At 44.6% G+C, this 13,566-nt stretch overlaps 3 non-coding genes across 3 annotated transcripts; all 3 read left to right on the top strand.

The window, feature by feature from the left end:
* Positions 1 to 5,469: 5,469 nt before the first annotated feature.
* Positions 5,470 to 5,551, top strand: trnaf-aaa (transfer RNA phenylalanine (anticodon AAA)). The gene has a single exon. It is a non-coding gene; the product is annotated as a tRNA-Phe (tRNA).
* Positions 5,552 to 7,422: 1,871 nt separating this feature from the next.
* On the top strand, positions 7,423 to 7,503 carry trnas-aga (transfer RNA serine (anticodon AGA)). The gene has a single exon. It is a non-coding gene; the product is annotated as a tRNA-Ser (tRNA).
* A 4,646-nt stretch (positions 7,504 to 12,149) lies between these two features.
* trnas-aga (transfer RNA serine (anticodon AGA)) lies at positions 12,150 to 12,230 on the top strand. Its single transcript has one exon. It is a non-coding gene; the product is annotated as a tRNA-Ser (tRNA).
* Positions 12,231 to 13,566: the final 1,336 nt, after the last annotated feature.

Genomic DNA, 13,566 nt, shown 5'->3' with positions numbered 1-13,566 from the left:
CTGCAGGTGTGGGATTCTGCTATTATTGCTGCTGTTAATCACATCCCGACTGAACCATGTTCATTCTGACAGTTGAGGTTTGTTTCTGCTGATGCTAATAACTCCTGTAACTTGACTGGAGTTTAATATTTGCGATATAGACAAATAAATTAGTGTTGCTTTCAACATATTGCTGTGGACTTTTGTCTTTACCATGCGGGAGTGTTTCGCATCACCTGGCTGGAGCTCATTGAGGACAATCTGTGGGGAGGATTGTATGGGGGGAGAACTTCAGCATGGGCACAGTCCTTCAGGGTCGCACTGAGAGGGGCAAACGGCACTTTGGTCTTTCTCATCACACTTCACTGTCAGCAAAGTCACCGAGCGGGGTAATCTTGACGGTGTAAGGTGCGGATGATATCCACCCAAGTGTGTTTAAAGAGATGGGATGGGTGCTCTGTTAGCCCCTTGCCCATATCTCCAACAGCTCAGTAGCATCATGGGTTGTTCCCTGAGATTGGAAGGTAGCACACGTAGTTCCCATTTTTCAAATTGGGCACAAGTCAGAGCTCGGGAATTGAAGGCCCATCAACATGACCTCAATCACTGGGAAGGTGCTTGAAGGGATCCTGAGAGATGCTGTTTTCCATCATGGGGAAAGGGAAGGGGCCATTAGAGATACTGAACATGGATTCCGGTAAACATGGTCACGTCTTATAAGCTAGCTTGAGTTTGTAAAGAAGTTGTTAGGTTGGTGGATGGGGGAATCTGGTTGACATTGTCTACCTCAAGGTGTCAAACTCATTTTCTATGGTGGGCCTGATCCAATATCCTGGCACTTGGCATAGGCCACATTCAGAAAAAACTATTAAAATAGGAATACATGAAATAAACTACATCGGAATTTACATTTAGATTTGATTTACTGCCTCTGCTCCCGATCCCTGGCACCTCTTAGCTTGAGCATTCATGAACTGACCCTGCTCAAACCATAATCACAAGGATATCGGTGCATGGTTCTGCCTGTAACCACAAGGCTGTGTCACTGCCACACACACATACCGTTTCCTTGTTTCACATCTCCATACAAACACCAACATCCACACATCCCCTTTCAACACAATTGCAGCAGACATGAGCAAGGACATGAGGCTTATTAAAAGACACATTTCATTACAGCAAAGGTTACACTGGGAGACATGTTCAGTTATCTTCCATTACAGGCAAAATCCCGGGCAAACCAGCAGCACACTGGCACCTGAGCACTGTCTCATCGGCCTACAGGCTTTTCTTAAATAGATTTGCTGCCTGGATATAAACTTAAACCAGCTTTGCAGACGTGATGCTCTATTCACACATAGAAGGTGAGAGAGGTGCAGTGGGGAACATACTAAGTCCAGTAGCTGAAAGTGATTCACGGACTGGGTTTTGTGTTTAGTGATCCCGGGCGTGTTACCAATACCAGCAAAGATGAAGCCCATGGAATAAAACGGACAGTGGATACTGTCTCACTGTAAGCGATTCAGAATGAGAAGCTTTAACAACAGCTGATGTTTCACAAAGGGAGACCTCAACAGACCAAAGGACATTGGAGGCGTTTAATGGGCTGTTTGTGTCACTGGGCTACAGGAGGCTATTTGTGACAGAAGGAAAGCTGTTCACAGCAAACAAACAGTTTACCTGCCAGTCCAGGCCCACTCTGACCCCCACCTTCTCTCTATCACTATAGATGGACACTGCTGCAGTAATTGCTCCTCTGACTTTTCCTCTCTTCTCCCTCCTTCACACTTAATACACGACCCGACACAATCTCCCTCCCCCGACATCCTCACTGTGCTGGAGTCCACGCCAGTCTCCCCATCTGCTCCTTGTTCTCTTCCTGGATCCTGAAACTACAGTCTGCATCCCAATGTACTTAAGGAAGTGGCCCGAGAAATAGTGGATGCATTGCTCATCATTTTCCAACAGTCTATCGACTCGGTATCAGTTCCAATGAACTGGAGGGTAGCTAATGTAACACCACTTTTTAAATAAGGGGGGAGAGGAAAACGGGTAATTATAGACTGGTTAGCCTGACATCGGTCGTGGGGAAAATGTTGGAATCAATTATTAAAGATGAAATAGCAGCGCATTTGGAAAGCAATGACGGGATCGGTCCAAGTCAGCATGGATTTATGAAAGGGAAATCATGCTTGACAAATCTTCGAGAATTGTTTGAGGATGTAACTAGTCGAGTGGACAAGGGTGAACCAGTGGATGTGGTGTATTTGGACTTTCAAAAGTTTTTTGACAAGGTCCCACACAAGAGATTGGTGTGCAAAATTAAAGCACATGGTATTAGGGTTAAAGTATGGATGTGGATAGAGAACTGGTTGGCAGACAGGAAGCATAAAGTCTGGATAAACGGGTACTTTTCAGAATGGCAGGCAGTTACTCGTGAGGTGCCGCATGGCTCAGTGCTGGGAACCCAGCTATTTACAATATACATCAATGATTTAGATGAAGGAATGGAGTGTAATATCTGCACGTTTGCAGATGATACTAAGCTGGATCGCGGTGTGAGCTGTGAGGAGGATGCTAAGAGGCTGCAGGGTGACTTGGACAGGCAAATGCATGGCAGATGAAGTATAATGTGGATAAATGTGAGGTTATCCACTTGATGGCTAAAACATGAAGACAGAATATTATCTGAATGGCGACAGATTAAGAAAAGGGGAGTTGCAATGGGACAAGGGTGTCATGGTACATCAGTCATTGCAAGTTGGCTTGCAGGTATAGCAGGTGGTGAAAAATGCAAATGGTATGTTGGCCTTCATTGCAAGCGGATTTGAGTATAGAAGCAGGGAGGTATTACTGCAGTTGTGCAGGGCATTCGTGAGGCCTCACCTGGAATATTGTGCTCAGTTTTGGTCTCTTAATCTGAAGAAGGACATTCTTGCTATTGAGGGAGTGCAGCAAAGGTTCACGTGACTGATTCCCGGGACGGCAGGACTGACCTATGATGAGAGACTCGATCGACTGGGCCTGTATTCACTGGAGTTTAGAAGAATGAGAGGGGATCTCATAGAAACATATAAGATTCTGATGGCACTGGACAGGTTCGATGCAGGAAGAATGTTCCCGATGTTGAGAAAGTCCAGAACCAGGGGACATAGTCTAAGGATAAAAGGTAAGCCATTTAGGACCGAGATGAGGAGAAACTTCTTCACTCAAAGTTGTTAACCTGTGGAATTCTCTGCCGCAGAGAGTTGTTGATGCCAGTTCGTTACATATATTCAAGAGTGAGTTAGATATGGCCCTTATCTCAAAAGGGATCAAGTGGTATGGAGAGAAAGCAGGAAAGAGGTACTGAGGTGAATGATCAGCCATGATCTTATTGAATGGTGGTGCAGGCTCGAAGGGCCGAATGGCCAATTCCTGCACCTATTTTCTATGTTTCTATATTTCTAACTAACTCTTCCCCCTCCTGAAGTCTACAGGCTCTAAAACTGAAGCTTGGTGGCTCTCAGTCCCTGCTCCTTGATTTACATCCCCTTCTCTCCTCCTCTTCCCCCTTGGTTGTTTTCCACACTCTGGGCCTTGGGCCTTCCCTGGGGATTCTCAGTATGAACAGGGTGTGTGTGTTGAGACAGGATGTCCCAGCTCTCCATCTTTAAAGGGACAAGGAGAGGACCAGCTTGGCTGAATGGCCCTGCTTAGTGACATCACTGCAGCGCCTAGCAACCACCCTCCCTGAGCCCTGCTCATTATGGGCTGGGTTGAGCTCAGTGCTGTCACAGGAAGGGCAACAGGAGCAGGATTCGAGCCGTGTGGAGCCCAGGATTAATGGGGAGAGGTACAGGATCAATTTATACCTTATTGAGTGAGAAATGTCAGTGTCCCAGACACTACCTGTCCCTCAGTATCTGTGTCGAGGAGCGACCGATGGGTTCAATCTGTATCTAACCCATGCTGTGCCCGACTGGAGAGTGTTTGATGCTGGCACGACGTGCTCAGCTCAATGAACACTACATTTTACCCCAAGATGATCAGATAAACCCATCAGCTTCTCCCCTGGACAGAGGCCCTGAAGGACCGGGAGTGTCTCTAATAATTTAGCTGGTGCCCTTGATTAAATTTAAGCACCTCACATCTCTTTTTAAAAATTTGTTCAGGGGATGTGTGTCTCGTCTCTCACCTCTCATTCTTCTAAACGCTGGAGAATATAGGCCTAGTCTACTCAATCTCTCATAGGACAATCCCCCCATCCCAGCAATCAGTCTGGTGAATCTTCATTGCACTCCCTCTATAGCAAGTTTATCTTTCCTTCGGTAAGGAGACCAAAACTGCACACAATACTCCAGGTGTGGTCTCACCAGGGCCCTGTATAATTGCAGTAAGACGTAAATACTCAAATCCTCTTTAATAAAGGCCAATAAACCTATTGATTTCTTAATTGCTTGCTGCACCTGCATATTAATTTTTAGCGATTTGTGTACAAGAACACCCACGTCCCTCTGAACAGAATGTTTCCCAAACTCTCACCATTTAAAAAAAATATTCTGCCTTTCTATTTTTACTATAAGTGTCTAACTTAACATTTCTTCACATTATATTTTATTTGCCATGTTCTTGCCCACTCACTGAACCTGTACAAATCCGTTTGAAACCTCTTTTCATCCTCCTCACACTTACATCCCCAAATGGCTTTGTAGCCTCAGCAGACTTCGATATATGACATTTGGTCCCCTCATCCAAATTATTGATATAGATTGTGAATAGCTGGGGCCCAAGCACCGATCCTTGCAGCACCCCACCAGTTACAGCCTGCCAACCTGAAAACCACCCGTTTATTTCTACTCTCTGTTTTCTGTCAATTAACCAATCCTTAATCCTTGCTCGTATAATAATCTCTTGTGAGGCACCTCATCGAATGCCTTCTGTAAATCTAAATACACGTCTGTTCCAATGGGATTCTCACAGCCTCTTTGTCTGACTGGCTCTCTCTTTCCCATCATTTCGGTCTGTCCCTGTCTTTGCCTGTCTTTGTTAGTCCCTGCCTGTAAGCTGAGAAGTATTTCCATCATTTTCTGTTTTAGTCTCTATCGCTCTCTCTCTATCTGTCTCTCTCCTTGTCACTATCTTTATCATTGTCTTTCTCTCACTCTTTCCCTCTCTCTCTTAATAGATCACACACACACAACTCTGTATATGTATATATTTGATTCTTTATCGCACTCAGTCTGCCTCTCCTTCTCAGTCTCACACTTTCTGTCTCTCGTTGTCTCTATCTCGCTGTCTGTCTCCACCTGTTTGTCGGTTTGTCTCTGTCTCTCAATGTGTATGTGAACTTCTCATGGTGTCCAGTTCTGTTCACAGTGGCTCGATTCCTGCTCTGACAGAGCTGGTACCCGTCAGTTCCTCGTTAGTATAGTGGTGAATGTACCCGCCTGTCACGCGGGAGATCGGGGTTCAATTTTTCTGAGTAACGTTCAAAAAGGCAGCGAAACAGTAGTCGTGGCTGAGTGGTTAAGGCGATGGACTAAAAATCCATTGGGTTATCCCGCTCAGGTTCGAATCCTGCCCACTATCATTCTCTGCATTTTTCATTCCATTTCACAATTTAACCAGTTCTCTGCCAAACTGAATCTGTGACAGATGGAATAACGTCCCACACCTTTCAACTTTGAAATTTTTTTTCTCATTTTTATTAATCTGCAATATTCACGATACATCCGTTTCAAAAATCGCAAACATCAGTCAAAGTTGCGACAGTGATTCAGCCTATCTATCCCTCGAGATGTCTGAGGCATCTGTGCATGCCTGTTGGTGCGTGCAAATTTTTGGTTATGTGTGTGTGGGTCTCTGTGTCTGTCTATCTATTTATATGTCTTTGTGAATATGCAACTGTCACTGGAAATCATCACCATGAATTTGGTATGTCCTGGAACTGATAAAAACGACTTGGGGAAAATAATACGGTTGTGAACTTTTGTATCGGCTTTGGTTCAGTGGCCGCATTCTCGACTGAATCGGGAGTTTGTCTGTTCAAGTCGCACTCCTGAGGCTTGAGCATATCATCTTGGCTAACACTCAAGTGCAGCACTTGGGGAATTTTGCAATGTTGAAGTTGTTGACTTTCGGATGAAATGTTAAATTGAAGCTCCGTCTGCACCCTCGGGTGGATATGAAAGTTCCCAGTGCATTACTCGAAAAAGAATAGGAGAGTTGCCCCCGTGTCAATATTAATAAAAATGTTCGTAAATGCTCACTGAAAGCCGATGTGCATGTGTTTGTATGTGGGTTGGGGTTCAAGCCCAGATTCTCACAGAGACAGAATCCAGGTTCTCACAGGACCAGAATAGCCGAGTGGTTGAGGCGTTGGTCTTAAAACTCAATGGGTTTATCCCGCGTGGGTTCGTCCCCCACTCCTGGTATCTTTCTAATTTAACATGGATTTCCTCCCATTCTGATCAGTGAGACCCGATTTTCATCGGTTGAGTCAGCAATTTTCTGTAACAATGTGACACTCTGAACCGATAATGAAATGAAATTGTGAAATGTATCTCTGTCGCTCGGTTTCTGCCTCTCTCTGTCTCTTCAGAGAGTTTTGTATGTTTGAGTCTTTGTCTCTCTCAGTCTGACTCACTCTGTCTGTCCCTGTTTCTCTGTGTGTCTCTGTCTCTCAATCTGTCTCTTTCTCACGGTGCCACGTCTGTTCCAATGAGATTCTCTCTGACTCTTTGTCTGACTGGCTCTCTCTTTCCCATCATTTCGGTCTGTCCATGTCTTTGCCTGTCTCTGTTAGTCCCTGCCTGTAAGCTGTGAAGTATTTCCATCATTTTCTGTTTTAGTCTCTATCGCTCTCTCTCTATCTGTCTCTCTCCGCGTCACTGTCTTTATCATTGTCTTTCTCTCACTCCTTCCCTCACTCCCTTAATAGATCACACACAAATCTCTGTATATGTATATATTTGAGTCTTTTTCTCACTCAGTCTGCCTCTCCTTCTCAGTCTCACACTTTCTGTCTCTCGTTGTCTCTATCTCGCTGTCTGTCTCTCCCTGTTTGTCGGTTTGTCTCTGTCTCTCAATGTGTCTGTCGACTTCTCCTGGTGTCCAGTTCTGTTCACAGTGACTCGATTCCTGCTCTGACAGAACTGGTACCCGTCAGTTCCTCGTTAGTATAGTGGTGAGTATCCCCGCCTGTTACGCTGGAGAACGGGGTTCAATTTCCCGAACGGGGAGGCAGTTGTTTCAAGATGTCGAATTTTACTTCTGTTTCTTGGAAGAGATGCATATTAAAAAGTTCCAGAGCAATATGGAACTGTAAAAATACAGGTCGATGAGATTGCCTCGTCCAGATTTTTAGCAAACGGAGAATTTTTCAGGAGTCTTTGGCCGTCTGCTGCACAGAGATGGATGACTGAATTTTTTCTGAGTAAAGTTTAAAAAGGCAGCGACACAGTAGTCGTGGCCGAGTGGTTAAGGCAATGGACTAGAAATCCATTGGGTTATCCCGCGCAGGTTCGAATCCTGCCGACTACGATTCTCAGCATTTTTCATTCCATTTCACAATTTAACCGGTTCTCTGCCAAACTGATCCTGAGATAGATGGAATAACGTCCCACACCTTTCAACTTTGACATTTTTTTTCTCATTTTTATTAATCTGCAATATTCACGATACATCCGTTTCAAAAATCGCAAACATCAGTCAAAGTTGCGACAGTGATTCAGCCTATCTATCCCTCGAGATGTCTGAGGCATCTGTGCATGCCTGTTGGTGCGTGCAAATTTTTGGTTATGTGTGTGTGGGTCTCTGTGTCTGTCTATCTATTTATATGTCTTTGTGAATATGCAACTGTCACTGGAAATCATCACCATGAATTTGGTATGTCCTGGAACTGATAAAAACGACTTGGGGAAAATAATACGGTTGTGAACTTTTGTATCGGCTTTGGTTCAGTGGCCGCATTCTCGACTGAATCGGGAGTTTGTCTGTTCAAGTCGCACTCCTGAGACTTGAGCATATCATCTTGGCTAACACTCAAGTGCAGCACTTGGGGAATTTTGTAATGTTGAAGCTGTTGACTTTCGGATGAAATGTTAAATTGAAGCTCCGTCTGCACCCTCGGGTGGATATGAAAGTTCCCAGTGCATTACTCGAAAAAGAATAGGAGAGTTGCCCCCGTGTCAATATTACTAAAAATGTTCGTAAATGCTCACTGAAAGCCGATGTGCATGTGTTTGTATGTGGGGTTGGGGTTGAAACCCAGATTCTCACAGAGACAGAATCCAGGTTCTCACAGGACCAGAATAGCCGAGTGGTTAAGGCGTTGGCCTTAAATTCAATGGGTTTGGCCCGCGTGGGTTCGTTCCCCACTCCTGGTATCTTTCTAATTTAACACGGATATCCTCCCATTCTGATCAGTGAGACCGGATTGTCATCGGTTGAGTCAGCAATTTTCTGTAACAATGTGACACTCTGAACCGATAATGAAATGAAATTGTGAAATGTATCTGTGCAGCTCGGTTTCTGCCTCTCTCTCTCTCTTCAGAGAGTTTTGTATGTTTGAGTCTTTGTCTCTCTCAGTCTGACTCACTCTGTCTGTCCCTGTTTGTCTCTGTCTCTCAATCTGTCTCTTTCTCACGGTGCCACGTCTGTTCCAATGGGATTCTCTCAGACTCTTTGTCTGACTGGCTCTCTCTTTCCCATCATTTCGGTCTGTCCATGTCTTTGCCTGTCTCTGTTAGTCCCTGCCTGTAAGCTGTGAACTATTTCCATCATTTTCTGTTTTAGTCTCTGTCGCTCTCTCTCTATCTGTCTCTCTCCGCATCACTGTCTTTATCATTGTCTTTCTCTCACTTCTTCCCTCTCTCCCTTAATAGATCACACACAAATCTCTGTAAATGTATAGAAACATAGAAACATAGAAAATAGGTGCAGGAGCAGGCCATTCAGCCCTTCTAGCCTGCACGCCATTCAATGAGTTCATGGCTGAACATGAAACTTCAGTACCCCCTTCCTGCTTTCTCGCCATAACCCTTGATCACCCGAGTAGTAAGGACTTCATCTAACTCCCTTTTGAATATATTTAGTGAATTGGCCTCAACTACTTTCTGTGGTAGAGAATTCCACAGGTTCACCACTGTCTGGGCGAAGAAGTTTCTCCTCATCTCGGTCCTAAATGGCTTACCCCTTATCCTCAGACTGTGACCCCTGGTTCTGGACTTCCCCAACATTGGAAACATTCTTTCTGCATCTAACCTGTCTAAACCCGTCAGAATTTTAAACGTTTCTATGAGGTCCCCTCTCATTCTTCTGAACTCCAGTGAATACAAGCCCAGTTGATCCAATCTTTCTTGATAGGTCAGTCCCGCCATCCCGGGAATCAGTCTGGTGAACCTTCGCTGCACTCCCTCAATAGCAAGAATGTCCTTCCTCAAGTTAGGAGACCAAAACTGTACAGAATACTCCAGGTGTGGCCTCACCAAGGCACTGTACAACTGTAGCAACACCTCCCTGCCCCTGTATTCAAATCCCCTCGCTATGAAGGCCAACATGCCATTTGCTTTCTTAACCGCCTGCTGTACCTGCATGCTAACCTACAATGACTGATGTACCATGACACCCAGGTCTCGTTGCACCTTCCCTTTTCCTAATCTGTCACCATTCAGATAATAGTCTGTCTCTCTGTTTTTACCACCAAAGTGGATAACCTCACATTTATCCACATTATACTTCATATATTTGAGTCTTTTTCTCACTCAGTCTGCCTCTCCTTCTCAGTCTCACACTTTCTGTCTCTCGTTGTCTCTATCTCGCTGTCTGTCTCTCCCTGTTTGTCGGTTTGTCTCTGTCTCTCAATGTGTCTGTCGACTTCTCCTGGTGTCCAGATCTGTTCACAGTGACTCGATTCCTGCTCTGACAGAACTGGTACCCGTCAGTTCCTCGTTAGTATAGTGGTGAGTGTCCCCGCCTGTTACGCTGGAGAACGGGGTTCAATTCCCCGACGGGGATGCAGTTGTTTCAAGATGACGAATTTTACTTCTGTTTCTTGGAAGAGATGCATATTAAAAAGTTTTAGAGCAATATGGAACTATAAAAATACAGGTGGATGAGATTGCCTCGTCCAGATTTTTAGCAAACGGAGAATTTTTCAGGAGTCTTTGGCCGTCTGCTACACAGAGAGGGATGACTGAGTTTTTTCTGAGTAAAGTTTAAAAAGGCAGCGACACAGTAGTCGTGGCCGAGTGGTTAAGGCGATGGACTAGACATCCATTGGGTTATCCCGCGCAGGTTCGAATGCTGCCGACTACGATTCTCAGCATTTTTCATTCCATTTCACAATTTAACCGGTTCTCTGCCAAACTGATCCTGAGATCGATGGAATAACGTCCCACACCTTTCAACTTTGACATTTTTTTCTCATTTTTATTAATCTGCAATATTCACGATACATCCGTTTCAAAAATCGCAAACATCAGTCAAAGTTGCGACAGTGATTCAGCCTGTCTATCCCTCGAGATGTCTGAGGCATCTGTGCATGCCTGTTGGTGCGTGCAAATTTTTGGTTATGTGTGTGTGGGTCTCTGTGTCTGTCTATCTATTTATATGTCTTTGTGAATATGCAACTGTCACTGGAAATCATCACCATGAATTTGGTATGTCCTGGAACTTATAAAAATGACTTGGGGAAAATAATACGGTTGTGAACTTTTGTATCGGCTTTGGTTCAGTGGCCGCATTCTCGACTGAATCGGGAGTTTGTCTGTTCAAGTCGCACTCCTGAGACTTGAGCATATCATCTTGGCTAACATTCAAGTGCAGCACTTGTGGAATTTTGCAATGTTGAAGCTGTTGACATTCGGATGAAATGTTAAGTTGAAGCTCCGTCTGCTCCCTCGGGTGGATATGAAAGTTCCCAGTGCATTATTCGAAAAAGAATAGGAGAGTTGCCCCCGTGTCAATATTACTAAAAATGTTCGTAAATGCTCACTGAAAGCCGATGTGCATCTGTTTGTATGTGGGGTTGGGGTTGAAGCCCAGATTCTCACAGAGACAGAATCCAGGTTCTCACAGGACCAGAATAGCCGAGTGGTTGAGGCGTTGGCCTTAAAACTCAATGGGTTTGTCCCGCGTGGGTTTGTCCCCCACTCCTGGTATCTCTTTAATTTAACACGGATATTCTCCCATTCTGATCAGTGAGACCGGATTTTCATCGGTTGAATCAGCAATTTTCTGTAACAATGTGACACTCTGAACCGATAATGAAATGAAATTGTGAAATGTATCTGTGTCGCTCGGTTTCTGCCTCTCTCTGTCTCTTCAGAGAGTTTTGTATGTTTGAGTCTTTGTCTCTCTCAGTCTGACTCACTCTGTCTGTCCCTGTTTCTCTGTTTGTCTCTGTCTCTCAATCTGTCTCTTTCTCACGGTGCCACGTCTGTTCCAATGGGATTCTCTCTGACTGTTTGTCTGACTGGCTCTCTCTTTCCCATCATTTCGGTCTGTCCATGTCTTTGCCTGTCTCTGTTAGTCCCTGCCTGTAAGCTGAGCAGTATTTCCATCATTTTCTGTTTTAGTCTCTATCGCTCTCTCTCTATCTGTCTCTCTCCTTGTCACTGTCTTTATCATTGTCTTTCTCTCACTCTTTCCCTCTCTCTCTTAATAGATCACACACACATCTCTGTATATGTATATATTTGAGTCTTTTTCTCACTCAGTCTGCCTCTCCTTCTCAGTCTCACACTTTCTGTCTCTCGTTGTCTCATACTCGCTGTCTGTCTCTCCCTGTTTGTCGGTTTGTCTCTGTCTCTCAATGTGTCTGTCGACTTCTCCTGTTGTCCAGTGCTGTTCACAGTGACTCGATTCCTGCTCTGACAGAGCTGGCACCCGTCAGTTCCTCGTTAGTATAGTGGTGAGTATACATGCCTGTCACGCGGGAGACCGGGGTTCAATTCCCCGACGGAGAGGCAGTTGTTTCAAGATGACGAATTTTACTTCTGTTTCTTGGAAGAGATGCATATTAAAAAGTTTTAGAGCAATATGGAACTATAAAAATACAGGTGGATGAGATTGCCTCGTCCAGATTTTTAGCAAACGGAGAATTTTTCAGGAGTCTTTGGCCGTCTGCTACACAGAGAGGGATGACTGAGTTTTTTCTGAGTAAAGTTTAAAAAGGCAGCGACACAGTAGTCGTGGCCGAGTGGTTAAGGCGATGGGCTAGAAATCCATTGGGTTATCCCGCGCAGGTTCGAATCCTGCCGACTACGATTCTCAGCATTTTTCATTACATTTCACAATTTAACCGGTTCTCTTCCTAAACTGATCCTGAGATCGATGGAATAACGTCCCACACCTTTCAACTTTGACATTTTTTTCTCATTTTTATTAATCTGCAATATTCACGATACATCCGTTTCAAAAATCGCAAACATCAGTCAAAGTTGCGACAGTGATTCAGCCTATCTTTCCCTCGAGATATCTGAGGCATCTGTGCATGCCCGTTGGTGCGTGCAAATTTTTGGTTATGTGTGTGTGGGTCTCTGTGTCTGTCTATCTATTTATATGTCTCTGTGTATGTGCAACTGTCACTGGAAATCATCACCATGAATTTGGTATGTCCTGGAACTTATAAAAACGACTTGGGGAAAATAATACGGTTGTGAACTTTTGTATCGGCTTTGGTTCAGTGGCCGCATTCTCGACTGAATCGTGAGTTTGTCTGTTCAAGTCGCACTCCTGAGACTTGAGCATATCATCTTGGCTAACACTCAAGTGCAGCACTTGGGGAATTTTGTAATGTTGAAGCTGTTGACTTTCGGATGAAATGTTAAATTGAAGCTCCGTCTGCACCCTCGGGTGGATATGAAAGTTCCCAGTGCATTACTCGAAAAAGAATAGGAGAGTTGCCCCCGTGTCAATATTACTAAAAATGTTCGTAAATGCTCACTGAAAGCCGATGTGCATGTGTTTGTATGTGGGGTTGGGGTTGAACCCAGATTCTCACAGAGACAGAATCCAGGTTCTCACAGGACCAGAATAGCCGAGTGGTTAAGGCGTTGGCCTTAAATTCAATGGGTTTGGCCCGCGTGGGGTCGTCCCCCACTCCTGGTATCTTTCTAATTTAACACGGATATCCTCCCATTCTGATCAGTGAGACCGGATTGTCATCGGTTGAGTCAGCAATTTTCTGTAACAATGTGACACTCTGAACCGATAATGAAATGAAATTGTGAAATGTATCTGTGTAGCTCGGTTTCTGCCTCTCTCTCTCTCTTCAGAGAGTTTTGTATGTTTGAGTCTTTGTCTCTCTCAGTCTGACTCACTCTGTCTGTCCCTGTTTCTCTCTGTCTCTCAATCTGTCTCTTTCTCACGGTGCCACGTCTGTTCCAATGGGATTCTCTCAGACTCTTTGTCTGACTGGCTCTCTCTTTCCCATCATTTCGGTCTGTCCATGTCTTTGCCTGTCTCTGTTAGTCCCTGCCTGTAAGCTGTGAACTATTTCCATCATTTTCTGTTTTAGTCTCTGTCGCTCTCTCTCTATCTGTCTCTCTCCGCATCACTGTCTTTATCATTGTCTTTCTCTCACTTCTTCCCTCTCTCCCT

Source organism: Pristiophorus japonicus, chromosome 23 (genome assembly GCF_044704955.1).
Source record: "Pristiophorus japonicus isolate sPriJap1 chromosome 23, sPriJap1.hap1, whole genome shotgun sequence".
Lineage (NCBI taxonomy): Eukaryota > Metazoa > Chordata > Chondrichthyes > Pristiophoridae > Pristiophorus > Pristiophorus japonicus.
Note: the sequence above shows the minus strand (reverse complement) of the source record. Positions and strands in the feature narration are given on the sequence as shown.